General features: G+C 71.2%; 1 pseudogene; it reads left to right on the top strand.

Annotated features, from left to right (window-relative positions):
- LOC144678270 (uncharacterized) overlaps nucleotides 1–11,009 on the top strand; it is a 16,767-nt pseudogene extending 5,758 nt beyond the window's left edge.
- Nucleotides 11,010–12,500: the final 1,491 nt, after the last annotated feature.

Below are 12,500 nucleotides of genomic sequence, written 5' to 3'. Positions count from 1 at the left end.
CAGTCACAGCCACAGCCCCATTCACACCCACAGCCCCAGCGTCAGTCACAGCCTCAGCCCCAGCGCCAGCCCCAGCCCCAGCCCCAAACCCAGCCCCAGTCACACCACCACCCACAGGCCCAGTTACAGCCCAACCCCAGCTCCAGCCCCAGCCACAGCCACAGCCCCAGCCCCAGCCCCTGCTACAGTTGCAGCCCCCGCCCCTGCTACAGTTGCAGCCCCCGCCCCATTCACAGCCCCATTCACAGCACAAGCCCCATTCACAGCCCCAGTCACAGCACAAGCCACAGCCTCAGTCACAGCCCCAGGCCCAGTCAAAGCCCAGACCCAGCCCCAGCCCCAGCCCCAGTCCCAGTCACAGCCCCAGTCACAGCCCCAGCTCCAACCCCAGGCCCAGCTCCAACCCCAGGCCCAGCTCCAGCCCCTGCACCAGCCCCTGCACCAGCCCCAGCCCCTGCACCATTCACAGCCTCTGCCCCAGTAACAGCCCCCGACCCAACCCCAGTCACAACCACAGCCTCAGCCCCAGTCACAGCCCCATCCCCAACCCCAACTCCAGTCACAGCCCCAGTAACAGCCCCAGCCACACCCCCAGTCACAGCCCAAGTCACAACCACAGCCCCATCCCCAGTCACACCACCAGCAACAGCCCCTGTCACAGCCCCCGACCCAACCCCAGTCACAACCACAGCCTCAGCCCCAGCCCCAGCCCCAGCCCCAGCCCCAAACCCAGCCCCAGTCACATCACCACCCACAGGCCCAGTTACAGCCCAACTCCAGCTCCAGCCCCAGCCACAGCCCCAGCCCCTGCTACAGTTGCAGCCCCCACCCCATTCACAGCCCCAGTCACAGCCCTAGCACTAGCCCCAGACACAGCACAAGCCCCAGCCCCAGCCACAGCCTCAGTCACAGCCCCAGCCCCAGCCCCAGCCCCAGCCCCAGCCCCAGTCACAGCCCCAGGCCCAGTCGAAGCCCAGACTCAGCCCCAGAAACAGCCCCAGTCCCAGCCCCAGCCCCAGCCCCAGTCACAGCCCCAGCCCCAGTCACAGCCCCAGCTCCAACCCCAGGCCCAGCTCCAACCCCAGGCCCAGTCACAGCCCCAGCTCCAGCCCCTGCACTAGCCCCAGCCCCAGCCCCTGCACCATTCCCAGCCCCAGCCCCTGCACCATTCACAGCCTCAGCCCCTGCACCATTCACAGCCTCTGCCCCATTCACAGCCTCTGCCCCAGTAACAGCCCCCGACCCAACCCCAGTCACAACCACAGCCTCAGCCCCAGTCACAGCCCCATCCCCAACCCCTACTCCAGTCACAGCCCCAGTAACAGCCCCAGCCACACCACCAGCCACAGACCAAGTCGCAGCCCAAGTCACAACCACAGCCCCATCCCCAGTCACAGCCCCAGCCCCAGCTCCAGCCGCAGCCCCAGCCCCAGTCTCACCACCAGCCCCAGCCCCAGTCTCACCACCAGCCCCAGCCCCAGTCTCACCACCAGCCCCAGCCCCAGTCTCACCACCAGCCCCAGCCCCAGTCTCACCACCAGCCCCCGCCCCATTCACAGCCACAGCCACAGCCACAGCCTTAGCCCCAGCCCTAGCCCCAGTCTCACCACCAGCCCCAGCCCCATTCACAGCCCCAGCCCCAGCCACAGCCCCAGCCCCAGCCCCAGACCCAGCCCCTGCCACAGCCCCAGCCCCAGCCCCAGCCCCAGCCCCAGCCCCAGTCCCAGACCCAGACCCAGCCCCAGACCCAGCCCCAGCCCCAGCCCCAGCTCCAGCTCCAGCCCCAGCCCCAGCTCCAGTCACAGCCCAGGTCACAGCCCCAGCTCTAGTCACAGCCCCAGTCACAGCCACAGCCCCATTCACACCCCCAACCCCAACCCCAGCCCCAGTCACAGCCCCAGTCACAGCCCCAGCCCCATTCACAGGCCCAGTCACAGCCCAACCCCAGTCCCAGCCCCAGCACCAGCCCCAGTCACAGCCCCAGCCCCAGTCACAGCCCCAGCCCCAGCCCCAGGCCCAGTCAAAGCCCAGCCCCAGGACCAGTCAAAGCCCAGCCCCAGTCCCAGCCCCAGTCACAGCCCCAGCTCCAACCCCAGCCCCTGCCCCTGCATCAGCCCCAGCCCCTGCACCAGTCACAGCCTCAGCCCCAGTAACAGCCCCCGACCCAACCCCAGTCACAACCACAGCCTCAGCCCCAGTCACAGCCCCATCCTCAACCCCAACTCCAGCCACACCACCAGCCACAGCCCCAGTCACAGCCTAAGTCACAACCACAGCCCCATCCCCAGTCACACCACCAGCAACAGCCCCTGTCACAGCCCCAGCCCCAGTCTCACCACCAGCCCCAGCCCCAGTCTCACCACCAGCCCCAGCCCCAGCCCCAGTCTCACCACCAGCCCCAGTCTCACCACCAGCCCCAGTCTCACCACCAGCCCCAGTCTCACCACCAGCCCCAGTCTCACCACCAGCCCCAGTCTCACCACCAGCCCCCGCCCCATTCACAGCCACAGCCTTAGCCCCAGCCCCAGCCCCAGTCTCACCACCAGCCCCAGTCTCACCACCAGCCCCCGCCCCATTCACAGCCCCAGCCCCAGCCCCAGCCCCAGCCCCAGCCCCAGCCCCAGCCCCAGCCCCAGCCCCAGCCCCAGCTCCAGCTCCAGCTCCAGTCACAGCCCCAGCTCCAGTCACAGTCCCAGCCCCAGCCCCAGCCCCAGTCACAGCCCCCGTCCCATTCACAGGCCCAGCCCCAGGCCCAGTCAAAGCCCAGCCCCAGTCCCAGCCCCAGCTCCAACCCCAGCCCCTGCATCAGCCCCAGCCCCAGCCCCTGCACCAGTCACAGCCTCAGCCCCAGTAACAGCCCCCGACCCAACCCCAGTCACAACCACAGCCTCAGCCCCAGTCACAGCCCCATCCCCAACCCCAACTCCAGTCACAGCCCCAGTAACAGCCCCAGCCACACCACCAGCCACAGCCCCAGTCACAGCCTAAGTCACAACCACAGCCCCATCCCCAGTCACACCACCAGCAACAGCCCCTGTCACAGCCCCAGCCCCAGCTCCAGCCCCAGCCCCAACCCCAGCCCCAGCACCAGTCTCACCACCAGCCCCCGCCCCATTCACATCCGCAGCCCCAGTCGCAGCCTTGTCCCCAACCCCAGTCACACCACCAGCCCCAGTCTCAGCCCCAGCTCCAGCCCCAGCCCCAGCTCCAGCTCCAGCCCCAGTCTCAGCTCCAGCCTCAGCCCCAACCCCAACCTCAGCCCCAGCCCCAGCCCCAGCTCCAGCTCCAGCTCCAGCCCCAGCCCCTGCCCCTGCCCCAGACACAGCCCCAACCCCAGCCCCAGTCACATCCCCAGTCGCAGCCCCTGCCCCACTCGCAGCCCCAGACGCAGCTTAAGACCCTTTCACAGCCACAGTAACAGCCCCAGCCACAGTAACAGCACCAGGCCCATCCCTAGCCCCAGTCACGTGCCCAATCCCCAGCCCCATCCCCAGACCCAGTCACATCCCCAGACCCAGTCCCAGCCCCAGACACAGCCCCAGCCCCAGCCCCAGCCCCAGCCCCTGCATCAGCCCCAACCCCAGCCCCAGCCCCTGCATCAGCCCCAACCCCAGCCCCAGCCCCTGCATCAGCCCCAACCCCAGCCCCAGCCCCTGCACCAGTCACAGCCTCAGCCCCAGTAACAGCCCCCGACCCAACCCCAGTCAGAACCACAGCCCCATCCCCAACCCCAACTCCAGCCACAGCCCCAACTCCAGCCACAGCCCCAGTCACAGCCTAAGTCACAACCACAGCCCCATCCCCAGTCACACCACCAGCAACAGCCCCTGCCCCAGCTCCAGCCCCAACCCCAGCCCCAGCCCCAGTCTCACCACCAGCAACAGCCCCAGTCACAGCCCCAGCCCCAGCCCCATCCCCAGTCACACCACCAGCCACAGCCCCTGACGCAGCCCCAGCCCCAGCCTCAGCCCCTGCCCCTGCCCCTGCCCCTGCCCCTGCCCCTGCCCCAGCCACAGCCCCTGCCCCTGCCCCTGCCCCTGCCCCAGCCACAGCCCCTGCCCCAGCCACAGCCCTATCCCCAGTCACAGCCCCAGCCCCAGCTCCAGTCACAGCCCAGGTCACAGCCCCAGCTCTAGTCACAGCCCCAGTCACAGCCCCAGCCCCAGGCCACAGCCCCAGTCACACCACCAGCCACAGGCCCAGTCACAGCCCAACCCCAGCTCCAGCCGCAGCCCCAGTTACAGCCCCAGCCCCAGCCCCAGCCCCAGCCCCTGCTACAGTTGCAGCCCCCGCCCCAGTCACAGCCCTAGCACTAGCCCCAGACACAGCACAAGCCCCAGCCCCAGCCTCAGTCACAGACCCAGCCACAGCCCCAGCCCCAGGCCCAGGCCCAGTCAAAGCCCAGCCCCAGACCCAGTCGCAGCCCCATTCACAGCTCCAGCCCCAGTCCCAGTCCCAGCCCCAGCCCCTGCACCAGCCCCAGCCCCAGCCCCTGCACCAGCCCCAGCCCCTGCACCAGCCCCAGGCCCAGCCCCAGCCCCAGCCCCTGCACCAGTCACAGCCACAGCCTCAGCCCCAACTCCAGTCACAGCCCCAGCCACACCACCAGTCACAACCACAGCCCCAGCCACACCACCAGTCACAACCACAGCCTCAGCCCCAACTCCAGTCACAGCCCCATCCCCAACCCAACTCTAGTCACAGCCCCAGTAACTGCCCCAGCCACACCACCAGCCACAGCCCCAGTCACAGCCCAAGTCACAACCACAGCCCCATCCCCAGTCACACCACCAGCAACAGCCCCTGTCACAGCTCCAGCCCCAACCCCAGCCCCAACCCCAGTCACAGCCCCAGCCCCTGCTACAGTTGCAGCCCCCGCCCCATTCACAGCCCCCGCCCCATTCACAGCCCCAGACACAGCACAAGCCCCATTCACAGCCCCAGACACAGCACAAGCCCCAGCCCCAGCCCGTCACAGCCCCAGCCCCAGCCCGTCACAGCCCCAGCCCCAGCCCCAGCCCAGGTCACAGCCCCAGCTCTAGTCACAGCCCCAGCTCTAGTCACAGCCCCAGCTCTAGTCACAGCCCCAGCTCTAGTCACAGCCCCAGCTCTAGTCACAGCCCCAGCTCTAGTCACAGCCCCAGCTCTAGTCACAGCCCCAGCCCCAGTCACAGCCCCATTCACACCCCCAGCCCCATTCACACCCCCAGCCCCATTCACACCCCCAGCCCCATTCACACCCCCAGCCCCATTCACACCCCCAGCCCCATTCACACCCCCAGCCCCAGCCCCAGCCCCAGCCCCAGCCCCAGCCACACCACCAACCACAGGCCCAGTCACAGCCCAAACCCAGCCCCAGTCACAGCCCAACCCCAGCCCCAGCCCCATTCACACCCCCAGCCCCAGCGTCAGCCCCATTCACACCCCCAACCCCAACCCCAGCCCCAAGCCCAGCCCCAACCCCAGCCCCAACCCCAGCCCCAACCCCAGCCCCAACCCCAGCCCCAACCCCAGCCCCAACCCCAACCCCAGCCCCAACCCCAGCCCCAGTCACACCACCAGCCACAAGCCCAGTCACAGCCCAACGCCAGCTCCAGCCCCAGTCCCAGTCACAGCCACAGCCCCAGCCCCTGCTACAGTTGCAGCCCCCGCCCCATTCACAGGCCCAGTCACAGCCCAAACCCAGTCCCAGCCCCAGCACCAGACACAGCCCCAGCCCCAGGCCCAGTCAAAGCCCAGCCCCAGACCCAGCCCCAGTCGCAGCCCCATTCACAGCTCCAGCCCCAGCCCCAGCCCAAGTTACAGCCCCAGCCCCAGTCCCAGCCCCAGCCCCAGCCCCAGCCCCAGCCCCAGCCCCAGTCACAGGCCCAGTCACAGTCACAGTCACAGCCCCAGCCCCAGCCCCAGCCCCAGCCCCAGCCCCAGCCCCAGCCCCAGCCCCAGCCCCAGCCCCAGCTCCAGTTACAGCCCAGGTCACAGCCCCAGCTCTAGTCACAGCCCCAGTCACAGCCCCAGCCCCAGCCCCAGCCACAGCCCCAGCCCCACTCACACCCCCAGCCACAGCCCCATTCACACCCCCAGCCACAGCCCCATTCACACCCCCAGCCCCATTCACACCCCCAGCCCCAGCCCCAGCCCCAGCCCCAGCCCCAGCCCCAGCCCCAGCCCCAGCCCCAGCCCCAGCCCCAGCCCCAGCCCCAGCCCCAACCCCAGCCCCAACCCCAACCCCAGCCCCAACCCCAGCCCCAACCCCAACCCCAGCCCCAGCACCAGTCACAGCCCCAACCCCAGCCCCAGCCCCAACCCCAGCCCCAACCCCAGCCCCAACCCCAGCCCCAGTCACAGCCCCAGCCCCAGTCACAGCCCCAGCCCCAGTCACAGCCCCAGCCCCAGTCACAGCCCCAACCCCAGCCCCAGTCACAGCCCCAGCCCCAGGCCCAGTCACAGCCCAACCCCAGCCCCATTCACACCCCCAGCCCCAGCCCCAGCCCCAGCCCCAGCCCCAGCCCCAGCCCCAGCCCCAGCCCCAGCCCCAGCCCCAGCCCCAGTCCCAGCCCCAGCCCCAGTCCCAGCCCCAGCCCCAATCACAGCCCCAATCACAGCCCCAGCTCCAACCCCAGGCGCAGCCCCAGGCCCAGTCCCAGCCCCAGCCCCAATCACAGCCCCAATCACAGCCCCAATCACAGCCCCAGCCCCAACCCCAGGCGCAGCCCCAGGCCCAGTCACAGCCACAGCCACACCACCAGCCACAGCCCCAGTCACAGCCCAAGTCACAACCACAGCCCCATCCCCAGTCACACCACCAGCAACAGCCCCAGTAACAGCCCCCGACCCAACCCCAGTCCCCGCCCCAGCCCCAGTCCCCGCCCCAGCCCCAGTCCCCGCCCCAGCCCCAGTCCCAGCCCCAGCCCCAGCCTCACCACCAGCCCCCGCCCCATTCACAGCCACAGCCCCAGTCGCAGCCCCAGTCGCAGCCCCAGCCCCAGCCCCAGCCCCAGCCCCAGCCCCAGCCCCAGCCCCAGCCCCAGCCCCAACCCCAGCCCCAACCCCAGCCCCAACCCCAGCCCCAACCCCAGCCACAGCCCCAGTCACAGCCCCAGTCACAGCCCCAGTCACAGCCCCAGTCACACCACCAGCCACAAGCCCAGTCACAGCCCAACCCCAGCTCCAGCCCCAGTCCCAGTCACAGCCACAGCCCCAGCCCCTGCTACAGTTGCAGCCCCCGCCCCATTCACAGGCCCAGTCACAGCCCAACCCCAGTCCCAGCCCCAGCACCAGTCACAGCCCCAGCCCCAGGCCCAGTCAAAGCCCAGCCCCAGACCCAGCCCCAGTCGCAGCCCCATTCACAGCTCCAGCCCCAGCCCCAGCCCAAGTCACAGCCCCAGCCCCAGTCCCAGCCCCAGGCCCAGCCCCAGGCCCAGTCACAGCCCCAGCCACAGCCCCAGTCACAGCCCAAGTCACAACCACAGCCCCATCCCCAGTCACACCACCAGGAACAGCCCCTGTCACAGCCCCAGCCCCAGCCCCAGCTCCCGCCCCCGCCCCCGCCCCCGCCCCCGCCCCCGCCCCCGCCCCCGCCCCATTCACAGCCCCCGCCCCCGCCCCCGCCCCCGCCCCCGCCCCATTCACAGCCCCCGCCCCATTCACAGCCCCCGCCCCATTCACAGCCCCTGCCCCCGCCCCCGCCCCCGCCCCCACCCCGCCCCCGCCCCCGCCCCCGCCCCCGCCCCCGCCCCCGCCCCATTCACAGCCCCCGCCCCATTCACAGCCCCCGCCCCATTCACAGCCCCTGCCCCCGCCCCAGCCGCTGCCCCCGCCCCTGCCCCTGCCCCCGCCCCTGCCCCTGCCCCTGCCCCTGCCCCTGCCCCTGCCCCTGCCCCTGCCCCCGCCCCCGCCCCAGCCGCTGCCCCCGCCCCCGCCCCCGCCCCCGCCCCAGCCGCTGCCCCCGCCCCCGCCCCAGCCCCAGCCCCTGCCCCCGCCCCCGCCCCCGCCCCCGCCCCCGCCCCCGCCCCCGCCCCCGCCCCCGCCCCCGCCCCCGCCCCTGCCCCCGCCCCCGCCCCCGCCCCTGCCCCTGCCCCTGCCCCTGCCCCAGCCATAGCCCCAGCCCCAGTCACAGCCCCGCCCCAGCCCCCGCCCCAGCCCCAGCCCCAGCCCCCGCCCCATTCACAGCCCCCGCCCCCGCCTCATTCACAGCCCCTGCCCCAGCCCCAGACCCTGCCCCTGCCCCAGCCCCAGCCCCAGGCCCAGTCACAGCCCAACCCCAGCTCCAGCCCCAGCCCCAGTCACAACCATAGCCCCAACCCCAGCCCAGTCCAGCCCCTGCCCCAGCCCCAGCCCCAGTCACAGCCAAAGCCCCAGCCCCTGCCCCAGCCCCAGTCACAGCCAAAGCCCCAGCCCCTGCCCCAGCCCCAGTCACAGCCAAAGCCCCAGCCCCTGCCCCAGCCCCAGTCACAGCCAAAGCCCCAGACCCAGCCCCAGCCCCAGTCAAAGCCCAGCCCCAGACCCAGCCCCAGTCGCAGCCACATTCACGGCCCCGGCCCCGGCCCCGGCCCCGGGCCCGGGCCCGGGCCCAGGCCCAGTCACAGCCACACCACCAGCCACAGTCCCAGTCACAGCCCAAGTCACAACCACAGCCCCATCCCCAGTCACACCACCAGCAACAACCCCAGTCACAACCACAGCCTCGGCCCCAGTCACAACCCCAACTCCAGCCCCAGCCCCAGTCTCACCACCATCCCCAGTCTCACCACCATCCCCCGCCCCATTCACAGCCACAGCCCCAGTCGCAGCCCTAGCCTCAGCCCCAGTCACAGCCCCAGCCCCAGCCCCAGTCTCACCAGCAGCCCCCACCCCAATCACAGCCACAGCCCCAGCCCCAGCCCCTGCCCCAGCCCCTGCCCCTGCCCCTGCCCCAGTCAAGCCCCAGTCCAGCCCCAGCCCGAGCCCCAGCCCCAGCCCCAGCTCCAGCTCAAGTCACAGCCCCAGCCCCAGCCCCAGCCCCAGCTCCAGTCACAGCCCAGGTCACAGCCCCAGCCACAGCCCCATTCACACCCCCAGCGTCAGTCACAGCCCCAGCGCCAGCCCCAGCCCCAGCGCCAGCCCCAGCCCCAGCCCCAGCCCCAGCCCCAACCACAGGCCCAGTCACAGCCCAACCCCAGCCCCAGCCCCATTCACACCCCCAGCCCCAGCGTCAGCCCCAGCCCCAGCCCCAGCCCCAGCCCCAGCCCCAGCCCCAGCCCCAGCCCCAGCCCCAGCCCCAGCCCCAGCCCCAGCCCCAACCCCAGCCCCAGCCCCAACCCCAACCCCAGCCCCAACCCCAACCCCAACCCCAACCCCAACCCAGCCCCAGTCACAGCCCCAGTCACAGCCCCAGCCCCAGTCACACCACCAGCCACAAGCCCAGTCACAGCCCAACCCCAGCTTCAGCCCCAGCCCCAGTCACAGCCACAGCCCCAGCCCCTGCTACAGTTGCAGCCCCGCCCCATTCACAGGCCCAGTCACAGCCCAACCCCAGTCCCAGCCCCAGCACCAGCCCCAGTCACAGCCCCAGCCCCAGGCCCAGTCAAAGCCCAGCCCCAGTCCCAGTCCCAGCCCCAGCCCCAGCCCCAGCCCCAGCCCCAGCCCCAGCCCCAGCCCCAGCCCCAGCCCCAGCCCCAGCCCCAGCCCCAGCCCCAGTCACAGCCCCAGCTACAACCCCAGGCCCAGTCAAAGCCCAGCCCCAGTCGCAGCCCCATTCACAGCTCCAGCCCCAGCCCCAGCCCCAGACCAAGTCACAGCCCCAGCCCCAGTCACAGCCCCAGCCCCAGCCCCAGCCCCAGCCCCAGCCCCAGCCCCAGCCCCAGCCCCAGCCCCAGCCCCAGCCACAGCCCCAGTCACAGCCCCAGCTCCAACCCCAGGCCCAGCCCCAGGCCCAGTCACAGCCCAGCCCCAGCCCCAGCCCCAGCCCAGCCCCAGCCCCAGCCCCTGCACCAGTCACAGCCTCTGCCCCAGTAACAGCCCCCGACCCAACCCCAGTCACAACCACAGCCTCAGCCCCAGTCACAGCCCCATCCCCAACCCCAACTCCAGTCACAGCTCCATCCCCAACCCCAAATCCAGTCACAGCCCCAGTAACAGCCCCAGCCACACCACCAGCCACAGCCCCAGTCACAGCCCAAGTCACAACCACAGCCCCATCCCCAGTCACACCACCAGCCACAGGCCCAGTCACAGCCCAAGTCACAACCACAGCCCATCCCCAGTCACACCACCAGCCACAGGCCCAGTCACAGCCCAACCCCAGCTCCAGCCCCAGCCCCAGACAGAGCCACAGCCCAGCCCCTGCCACAGTTGCAGCCCCCGCCCCATTCACAGCCCCAGTCACAGCCCTAGCACTAGCCCCAGACACGGCACAAGCCCCAGCCCCAGTCACAGCCTCAGTCACAGTCCCAGCCCCAGCCCCAGCCCCAGTCACAGCCCCAGTCACAGCCCCAGTCACAGCCCCAGCCCCAGTCACAGCCCAAGTCACAACCACAGCCCCATCCCCAGTCACACCACCAGCAACAGCCCCAGTAACAGCCCCCGACCCAACCCCAGTCACATCCACAGTCCCAGCCCCAGCCCCAGCCCAGCCCCAGCCCCAGCCCCAGTCTCACCACCAGCCCCAGTCTCACCACCAGCCCCCGCCCCATTCACAGCCACAGCTCCAGTCGCAGCCCTAGCCTCAGCCCCAGCCCCAGTCCCAGCCCCAGCCCCAGTCCCAGCCCCAGCCCCAGTCACAGCCCCAGCCCCAGTCACAGCCCCAGCCCCAGTCTCACCACCAGCCCCCGCCCCAATCACAGCCACAGCCCCAGCCCCAGCCCCTGCCCCTGCCACAGCCCCAGCCCCAGTCACAGCCCCAGCCCCTGCCACAGCCCCAGTCAAGACCCAGTCCAGCCCCAGCCCCAGCCCCAGCCCCAGCCCCAGCCCCACCCCCAGCCCCAACCCCAGCCCCAACCCCAGCCCCAACCCCAGCTCCAGTCACAGCCCAGGTAACAGCCCCAGCTCTAGTCACAGCCCCAGTCACAGCCCCAGCCCCAGCCCCATTCACACCCCCAGCCCCAGCGTCAGTCACAGCCTCAGCCCTAGCGCCAGCCCCAGACCCAGCCCCAGCCCCAGCCCCAGCCCCAACACCAGCCCCAGCCCCAACCCCAACCCCAACCCCAACCCCAGCCCCAGTCACAGCCCCAACCCCAGCCCCAGCCCCAGCCACACCACCAACCCCAGCCCCAGTCACAGCCCAACCCCAAACCCAGCCACAGCCCAACCCCAGACCCAGCCACAGCCCCATTCACACCCCCAGCCCCAGCGTCAGTCACAGCCTCAGCCCCAGCGCCAGCCCCAGCCCCAGCCCCAGCCCCAGCCTCAGCCCCAGCCCCAGCCTCAGCCCCCAGCCCCAGCCCCAGCCCCAGCCCCTGCATCAGCCCCAGCCCCTGCATCAGCCCCAGCCCCTGCATCAGCCCCAGCCCCTGCATCAGCCCCAGCCCCTGCATCAGCCCCAGCCCCAGCCCCAGCCCCAGCCCCTGCACCAGTCACAGCCTCAGCCCCAGTAACAGCCCCCGACCCAACCCCAGTCACAACCACAGCCTCAGCCCCAGGTAACAGCCCCATCCCCAACCCCAACTCCAGTCACAGCCCCAGTAACAGCCCCAGCCACACCACCAGCCACAGCCCAGTCACAGCCCAAGTCACAACCACAGCCCCATCCCCAGTCACACCACCAGGAACAGCCCCTGTCACAGCCCCAGCCCCAGCTCCAGCCCCAACCCCAGCCCCAGACCCAGCCCCAGCCCCAGCCCCAGCCCCAGCCCCAGCCCCAGCCTCACCACCAGCCCCAGCCCCAGCCTCACCACCAGCCCCCGCCCCATTCACAGCCCCAGCCCCAGTCGCAGCCTTGGCCCCAACCCCAGTCACACCACCAGCCCCAGTCTCAACCCCAGCCCCAGCCCCAGCCCCAGCCCCAGCCCCAGCCCAGCCCCAGCCCCAGCCCCAGCCCCAGCCCCAGCCCCAGCCCCAGCCCCAGCCCCAGCCCCAGCCCCAGTCCCAGCCCCAGTCCCAGCCCCAGCCCCAGCCCCAGTCCCAGCCCCAGTCCCAGCCCCAGTCCCAGCCCCAGTCCCAGCCCCAGTCCCAGCCCCAGTCCCAGTCCCAGTCCCAGCCCCAGCCCCAGCCCCAGTCCCAGCCCCAGTCCCAGCCCCAATCACAGCCCCAGTCCCAGCCCCAATCACAGCCCCAGCTCCAACCCCAGGCGCAGCCCCAGGCCCAGTCACAGCCACAGCCACACCACCAGCCACAGCCCCAGTCACAGCCCAAGTCACAACCACAGCCCCATCCCCAGTCACACCACCAGCAACAGCCCCAGTAACAGCCCCCGACCCAACCCCAGTCACAACCACAGCCTCAGGCCCAACTCCAGTCACAGCCCCAGTCCCAGTCCCCGCCCCAGCCCCAGCCCCAGTCCCCGCCCCAGCCCCAGCCCCAGCCCC

This window comes from Cetorhinus maximus, unplaced genomic scaffold, assembly GCF_964194155.1.
Source record: "Cetorhinus maximus unplaced genomic scaffold, sCetMax3.hap1.1 HAP1_SCAFFOLD_3933, whole genome shotgun sequence".
In the NCBI taxonomy this organism is placed as follows: domain Eukaryota; kingdom Metazoa; phylum Chordata; class Chondrichthyes; order Lamniformes; family Cetorhinidae; genus Cetorhinus; species Cetorhinus maximus.
Note: the sequence above shows the minus strand (reverse complement) of the source record. Positions and strands in the feature narration are given on the sequence as shown.